This window comes from Artemia sp. Qi Xiang Cuo, chromosome 9 (assembly GCF_049724085.1).
Source record: "Artemia sp. Qi Xiang Cuo chromosome 9, ASM4972408v1, whole genome shotgun sequence".
Taxonomy (NCBI): Eukaryota; Metazoa; Arthropoda; class Branchiopoda; order Anostraca; family Artemiidae; genus Artemia; species Artemia sp. Qi Xiang Cuo.
In genome coordinates, this window is record NC_142802.1 from 8,449,970 (window position 1) to 8,458,643 (window position 8,674).

The following is an 8,674-nucleotide window of genomic DNA, read 5'->3' on the forward strand; positions in this document are numbered from 1 at the left end:
GGGATTACAAGTATCATCATCATTAAAATTTGAGACAAATCTAATTGAAACAATGGCTGTGTACTTTGTTTCATACTGGTAATTTTAAAATTTTTAATGTACATCTAGTTGAATATTTTACCCCAAAAGAAATCCCAAGGGATCCATCTAATTTCTATTGCAAATTTTATAAATTTTGAATGTTGTAATTTACCTTAATTTGCGCTTAGGAGCAAATTAAGATCCATAATTTACTAACAACTACTTAAGAAAGAGTTCTAACTAAAAAATAATTTGTTCATGACTCTATTACACTGGATAAGGAGGAGATCATCAGTATTCTACATATGGTTTCATCATGCTTGCAGCAAATTTTAATGCTTCCTGAAATAATGGAAAACCATCTTCAGCAACAGTATACTCTGATTTCTGCACTAGACTTGAGTGGCTGTAGCTACTTTGAAGAGGTAAAAATTTGGATAAAATTTTTGAAACTACAAAATTTGTTTGTAAAAATATGGGGAGGCATGGGATTTCACACTTATTGGATCCATTTTTACAAACAACCCCAAACGTAGAGTTATTACTAGATGCAGCAAATTTTAATGCTTCTTGAAATAATGGAACACCATCTCCAGCAACAGTATGCTCTGATTTCTGCACTGGAATGGAGTAGCATTTTGTAGCTACTTTGCAGAGGTAAAAATTTGGATAAAGTTTTGAAACTACAAAAGTTGTTTTAAAAAATCTGGGGAGGGATGAACTCACTTCCATTGGCACTACTAATATATGCAACCCCAAAGATAGTGCCATCCCTACAAGCATCTCTGTGATAGACACTGAAAAAATATATAGAAATTGAGACCATATAGTTGTTCTTGCCAGTAGCTATTGGTGACAGTAGATTAGTCTATTAATTTTGTCTCCTTTTTACAGTCTAATATAAATTGCCTTGTTTTGTACCTGAAAATGATTTTTTTTCAGCGCCCACATGTGTATTGTGACATTCAAATGACTCCAAAGATGTTTACTTTCTTTGATAAACCTGAGTTGTTCAGAAGTCATTTTAGGATCTCCCTTCCTGCATTTGGTGTTCTTCTCCAATTGACTGAGAACCATAAATTACAAGGCTGATCAGATGAGGTTGAGTGGTGTGTGCTACTTGCCTGGTTAGCTACAGGTGCCTCTTACAGGATGGTTGGACTTGCTTCAGGTATACCAAGACAGAGTGTTTGTGATATTGTGCACCGAAAAATCAATGTGTTGCTTTCCCTCTGTCAACATGTTATCAAGATGCCTACTGGGGCTGAAGTAAATTTGATTGGAGAAAATTTGCTGAAAAAGCAGGATCTAGTGTTTTATTATGTACTGCTGGTGCCATTGATGGTACACATATAAATTGTCATGTGCAAGCAGATCAAAAGGTTCCCCACATTAACCGCAAAAAACAAACAAGTATCCAATTACAGGCTGTCTGTGATGCAGACAAGACATTCTTGAATGTCTTTGTTGGATATCCAGGATCTGTCCATGATGCAAGGGTACTAAGAAATTCAGATTTGTTTAAGGATTCATTGTACCCTCCCCAGGGACATTTCCTGCTTGGGGAATCTGGTTACCCTTGCCTAGTAAATCCTATATCCTTAATAACACCCTTCAGAGGACCAGAAGCAACAGGTGATTCTTTAAAGACAAATTTTAATACTGCATTGTCAAGGGTTCGGGTCTGCATAGAAATTGCCTTTGGTCTGTTAAAAGTTAGATGGAGATCCATTTTTGACAAAGACTTATCAGTAAAAACACACAATGTGAGTAAAGTTGCTATGTGCTGTTGTATCCTACATAATGTTTGTGTAACTAACCCAGGTGACTGGTCAAATTTTGATGTAAGTACTAGTACTGAATCAAATCTTCACTCTAGGAGCAGAGTAGACTACAATGACGAAGCAGCTGGTGTGGAACGCAGAAATGAATTATTTGCTCAGTTTTTGACTCAAAGAACAAGGAGTAATTTCACGCCAGTGCCGAGCACTGACCACAGCTACTTTGGATAACCATAGAAATTTGATGCATATGTGGTCAAATGTTTTTATTATTTTTGAATTACAAAATGTATATAGATTAAGAGTTTTTTTTTACAGTTTTCATCAAATAGAACATTATTTGGATAAAAAACAATGCTGATTCAAAAAAGATTACAAAAGGTCAAAAGGGAACTAATGTTTCAATCCTATGGAACTAATATTTTTACTAATTCCCCTTTTTTATGGGAACTAATATTTTGTTCTCCATGTTTCCTAGTGTATAAGATCCCAATTTGTCCAAAAAATTAGGGATACAATTTTAGAGCAATCAAAAAAATTGTCATGGACCTTTTTATCCCCGTTTTTGAGGCGGGGCAGAACTTACGTATACAATTTCATTATTTAGTAATAAATTTAGTTATAAATATATGAGAAGGGTTAAAAACTTAACCTAGCTCAAATCTACCCTATGCTGTCATCATCAAAACCTTCCTTGTTGCCTGCCACATCTTAAGTTACTGGGATAATTATTTTTACATTACTTTTTCCAGGTTTTTTGCTTTTAAGTTTTTATAAATTAATTTTCAGGCAAAATAAGGTATTTTGTTATTGTTATTATGCATCTTTCTAAAGTTAATTTCAATTTACTTGAAAGCTTCAAGTAAATTGAAAGCTTTCAAAGAGTCTTCTGCATTAAATTCAGATAAAAAGCTGCTGGTGATAATATCTGTATACTACATCATCACAATGTCACGAAATTGAAATATAATTTGGCCTTTAATGAAAACAAAATGTATTTTATTTCTCGTTTTTAACTTCAGTAAATTACAAATGGGTTTCTGGTCTTTAGAACGTATAAATGGGGAGGGGGTAGCTCTATTCCTCTTAGATTCTGCTTTTTTTAGTTCTACTCAGTTATTTATTTGTAATTTCTGTTTGTCTTCAGTTTCATTTATTTATTGATGGAACTAAATGGTCATTTCATGCTTTAATTTTTTTATTCTATTTCTGATAATTTTTAATGTAGCTTATGTTTCATGTAGCTTTGATTTAATGTAGCTCTTTCTTTTTCTTTTGAAGATTTTTTTTTTGTGAAAAACATTTTGTGTATTCAAGTTGTTTGTTTTTCCCAATTGGTAACTAAAGAGAAAGTTGCAATATAATAAATTATTATAGGGATGAACATAACCACCTCTAAGTCAAATACTCTTCTATAACATAGACCTTGTATGTTTGTAAACACTGTGATGACATACAAGTAGTATCATTCTGTTTCCTATTCAACATTGTTTCAAAATATAATGTTTATTATCATGACAACTGTGTCTTAGCTCTTCTAGTTGGGTCAGATGTAAACCTAGCTTACACACAGAAGATTGTTGACTTTTTTTTTACTAAATTGTAATCATTTCAGATTCTGAACCAACTGTTGATGAGAAACGAGAACAAAAGTAATGGAAAAAAAATAAAGTAAAGTTTTGTATAGAGTGCTGGTCCCATTAAGGGGAGGGGCCAGCTGGGATTAGGTTACTATGGCAGCAACAATTGTATTTTGACGTGGTGTTTGAAGCAGCATTCTTTTACTGTAGTGTCTGCAAAAGAAGTTTTATGCAATATGTATAAAAAAAAAAATAATTGAAAAATCAGACTTAAAAACGTTCACTAACATCTTGTGTATATTTCACTTATATTTACTGTGTGTATGTTATATTTTATATCAAAAAGTTCACTGTTTCCAAATATAATGGTTATTACCATGACAATTGTCTGAGCTCTTCTAGCTGGGTCAGATGTCGACCTAGCTTACACAAAGTACATTGTTGACTTTGTCTTTATTAAATTGTCATCATTTCACATTCTGAACCAACTGTTGATGAGAAACGAGTACAGAAGTAATGGAAAACAAAAATATAGTAACGTTGTGTATAGAGTGCTGGTCCCATTAAGGGGAGGGGAAAGCTGGGATTAAATTACTATGGCAACAACAATTGTATTTTGATGTGGTGTTTGAAGCATCACTTTTTTTTACTTTAGTGTCTGCAAAATAAGTATTATGCAATATTTATAAAAAAAATCATTGAAAAATAAGGCTTAAAAAAGTTCAATTATATTTTTACAAAAAAGGTAATTAATTAAAAAAAAAAAACAAGCTTAAAAAATCACATTTTTTTTTCCATAACTCCAACCAGCTGTTAAAGGAGCTGAGTTGTGGATCTGGAAGTTTCTACAAAAGCAATACAGGCCTCTTTGAGATGATGGTTTGAATCTTTGAGTTGTTCCAAAACTTCCTGTTGAAATGATTTTTTTTTGTCTCCCAGTGTTGGATTTCTTGGTCTGTCTGATGAAGCATGGGAGCCACTAGGACTAGGAGAGGAATCAGCCTGGTAAAATAAGATAGTCTTATAATTTTTTTAAATGTCTATTACAAACCCAAATGGGCACAAGTCGCACTATAGGGTAAACAAAAAAAAATAAAGGAAATATAAGAATAAAAATGTCATAACAGTGAAAAACTTGGAGAACTAATCCACAAACCACAATTTAATAAGAAAAATAACTAAATTTGTAAACTTAACATTTTTTAGGTAAAAAGGAGGTGGGATACACATCATATATTTAACATGCTTACTATGCTGCCCAGATTGGCTCAAGATAGAAGAGACTTTAACCCTCATTGAAAATAATTCTTAGGCTTTTTTTTTACATTGACTCTATTCTTTCTAACAGTTCATTTGAGATACCAGGATGCCAAACAGAACTGGTATATTCCTGGATTAGGTATATCTTAGGCATAGGTGTCATACTGTTAGTAGCAGCTAAATCTGGTATTTGTTCCAAGATATCAATTGGGCTACTTTTTGGACTTCTGAAACAAGCTTCTATGAGTGCTAGATCAGACAGAACACCAATGTTAGTTATCATTGTAAGAAATAAAAGTAGACTTAATAGGGTTCCTTGTAGCACACCATTTTAAATAGGGAGGTGATCAGGATATACATAAAAGTATTTGATGAACTTGTTTTCTCTTAGAGATGAGACACAATGATTCTAATTAAAAAGGGGTGGAATTAAAATTCCTTTTATATCTTTTCTACCAATGCATTTTGGCTTATTCAATCAAAAGTTTTTGCAAGTCCAAAACTATAATATCTAGCCAGGTATTGGTTTTTTCAGTCGTAATACAGTTTTTGTTCATAAGGTGAACATGATAGTGATTGGTGAATGTTGAGCATAAATTTACAATTGCCATCATCTTTACTTTCAACCATCCAGCAAAAAAACTTTCATATAATTTAGAAAAAAAGGACAAAGTATACTGGGGGGGGGTATGAAAATCTTGCTTGGAACCTTTCTTTTCCACAGGAGTGTGATAACCCCTTAAGTTGAAAAAAATTGGACAGTGCCCTGGCCAGAAGCTCAATGTTTGTGGGCTCTCATCTCTAAAATTGTGTCGCGTAAGCGGTTAGTTTGGTGTAGATGAGTCATGGGACCTGCCTGAGGAGGGGACGAATGTCGCAGGTGACGGTGGGGGGGGGGCTTCTTTTTCCTTTTCAGTCGGCAATTAACCTTAATTTAAGGGACCAAGGGAGAGGTTCCCAGTCTATGTGCAGATAAGTAACATTTTATTTTTGACTTGGATCCTATAGGGGCTTTCCTCTTCAACTTTTCTTTTCTGGGATCCTTTGCTAATTCCCCTACTTGTTGATGAACCTCCTTGGACTGTTTACCCTGAACTTGATAATGCTGATACTGGTGAAATTATGGGATTTTTGCCCATAAACTTATGGATTGCACCAAAATATGGCCAATCAATATCCAAAAATATTGCTTCTTCATCAGTCAATTCGTCAATATCATCTTCTGTGCCAATTCCACTACCTTTTACTGGCCTTTTGAGCCAATCTATAATTGACTTATACCTTGCTAGCAAATTCTTCTATTTTATTTTAGCTACAGTCCATGGCATCTTAACAGTGTCTAGACCTAGCTCATGTATAATTACAGTGTACCATGTTTGGGCAGAATTTCTTTCTTTGTTAAAATGAGCATTGTTCTTTATCCTCAATGAAATAAATTCTTTAGTCTCCTCATCTGACCCTAAAAAAGAAAAAAATAACTGCTTAAATGCATTTTTTGGTGGTCCAACAGACAATTTGCTGATAAACATTATTTGTTGTATTTTACAAAATTAAACCTTCTGATATCAGCTTAGAACATTCTTAAAAGTCAAATTGTTTTGTATTGCTTATCAATAGTTAATCTATAAGACTGTTAAAAACCCCTAGTTTGTCTACTGAAAGAACAGAAATGAAGCTCACTTTGTACCCTTTCTTAATTAACTATACAGTTATGAAAGGTCAATAATCCTAAACCCTTTCCAATATAGCAAAAAGTAGCTAGACTAGGATTTTACCATAAAACTTTATTTTGAAAAAAAAATTGGAATGAAGAATTTTATATAGAGGGAAAACCCCTAAAAAATTAAATAATTTTTGGTTTTGTAATATTTTATTTTTTATGGCAATTTAAAAAATTATATATTTTATTTTTAATAATTAAAAAAAAAAAAAAAAAATAACATCCCTTAAAAAGCTGAAAAGACAACATGGTATCAATGTTTTTTTTTTCTCAAAATTTCTTTAAAATTTTTTTGTTAAAATCATTGTTTACATAGGCTAATTCGATATCTTGGATACAAAAATGAAACTTTCAGGGATAGGTCTACAGACTAAAGTATGTCCTGGGAATGTATTTTGAAGAACAAAACTATTTTTTTTCTCCTTCTAGAGTGGACTGATCTTTGATGACCTTTAAAAAATATTTTTGTAAGTACAACAATGGGGTTTTTGAAAAAAAACAGCTTTATTTAAAAAAAAACCATATGGCTTAAAATTTTACTCAAATTACAGGACTTTCATTTTTAGAACTGGGACCAGAGAAAAATAAAGTGAAAACTGAACATTATGTAACCTGATCTTTGGTCAAAATTTCAATAGGTCAAGTAGGAAAATTTCTAAGACATAATTCATTAAGAAGACAAATTCATTACTGAAAACTTTTCCTAACCTAACCACTGTCCAAGACAGGAAAAAGTAACTAAACTAGAATCTTATCTTTTTAGCAACTATGAACTGTTGCATTTTGATGTCTCATTGAGGGCTCAAAATGGACTTTGTCCCAGAAACAATTATTGAACTGTATAAGAGCATAAGAAAAGGCATTTAAGTGATGCATTCACTTTCATCCTAACTAAACTATGTTGTAAACTACAAATACACCAATGTCTGTAACCTAGTTCAGAAGAGGGTAGGCTATTTACAAGATTGTAATCAAACAAAATAAGAGGAAGTGAAGATTTTTAGTTCATTTCTCAAATTTCTTATATTCACTTTTATTTCCCACACTTACAAGCATGGTTCTTTCTGTACATTTTAATTTGGTAGTTTGTAGGTACTTTTAAGTTGTTGTTTGTTTGTTGTTTGTTTGTAGCACTCCTGGGCAAGCTGCCCATTGTGCACGTCTCCATGATTTCATCAGACCCATTAGGGATGAAGGTATTCCACGTCAAAATTTCGGCTGTCCAGCGGTTGTTCTGTCATGACCGAGGGTCAAATAATTTAAAAAAGCCATCTGGCTTTTGTCACTATGGTTAGGGAGGGGTTTTGAAGAATCTCAAGGCAATAATAAGCCAATATCAGGCTGTATTCAACTCTGTCCAATGGTGTCACAAATGAGCCTCCATATTTACAATTCAAACACAACTGGCTGATATGGCAATTTAAACTGATGAGCTTGGCTTGCAATAGATACACATACTGATACATATAGCTTACATATCACTAATTTACATGTACAATATTAAAATAATATGCAATAATATTTATATATACAATTATTAATACAAATTACAGCTCTAAGTGTAGCTTAGTATCTACAATAAAACGGCCTAGTACTTCCACAGATTTTTTTCTAGCCCATGGTGGTGCCTGTGCATGGCCCAGGATACTTCTGAGCGTGAATGCACCAAAATACTTTAGGCACGCTTTTTTAAGTGGCAATCTCTGTCTCTCATACTTTTTACAATACATTAAAATATGTCTAACATCCTCTTCTACATTGCAGACCTCACACAATGGGGAGTCTACTGACTTCCATTTAAATAATACACTCCTAATTCGAGCATGGCCTGTTCTGAGCCCTTTAAGTTTCAATTTCATATAATAATTTCTTTTCTTCTGAAAATCCAGCTCAAAAATCCTACATTTTCACTGGATTTTTGGTTAGCTGAAGTCGCTAGATTATCCAGCCAATTATCCTAGTCCGAATGAAAAATCCAACAAAAAACCCGCGATTTATCCAATATAAAACAACTTTCGGACACAGTCCATTTCTATTGGAAATGAATTTTAGCCCCCCCCCCCCTATGTTTGCCAATTCAGGGTATATATTTCTACATTAGGGGGGGGCAAATTTTATTTCTGATGTAAATGGGAGGTAACTTTAAACTCTACCCCCACCACCCCCTAATGTGGAAATATATACCCTGAATTGGTCTATATAGGGGGAGGGGGGCTTAAATTCATTTCCAATAGAAATTATAGGGTAAAACATCCAGTAGTTGGCCACCTGCCTATTCTCGGACAGAATACTATTTTAATAACTAATTTACA

At 33.3% G+C, this 8,674-nt stretch overlaps 1 protein-coding gene across 1 annotated transcript in view; it reads left to right on the forward strand.

Annotated features, from left to right (window-relative positions):
* The first annotated feature begins 1,455 nt into the window (after positions 1 to 1,455).
* LOC148948286 (uncharacterized) overlaps positions 1,456 to 8,674 on the forward strand; it is a 75,665-nt gene continuing 68,446 nt past the window's right edge. Inside the window, exon 1 of the mRNA XM_089094267.1 lies at positions 1,456 to 1,865. The gene's annotated coding sequence lies outside the window, so the exon portion shown is untranslated. The remainder of the gene's footprint in view (positions 1,866 to 8,674) is intronic.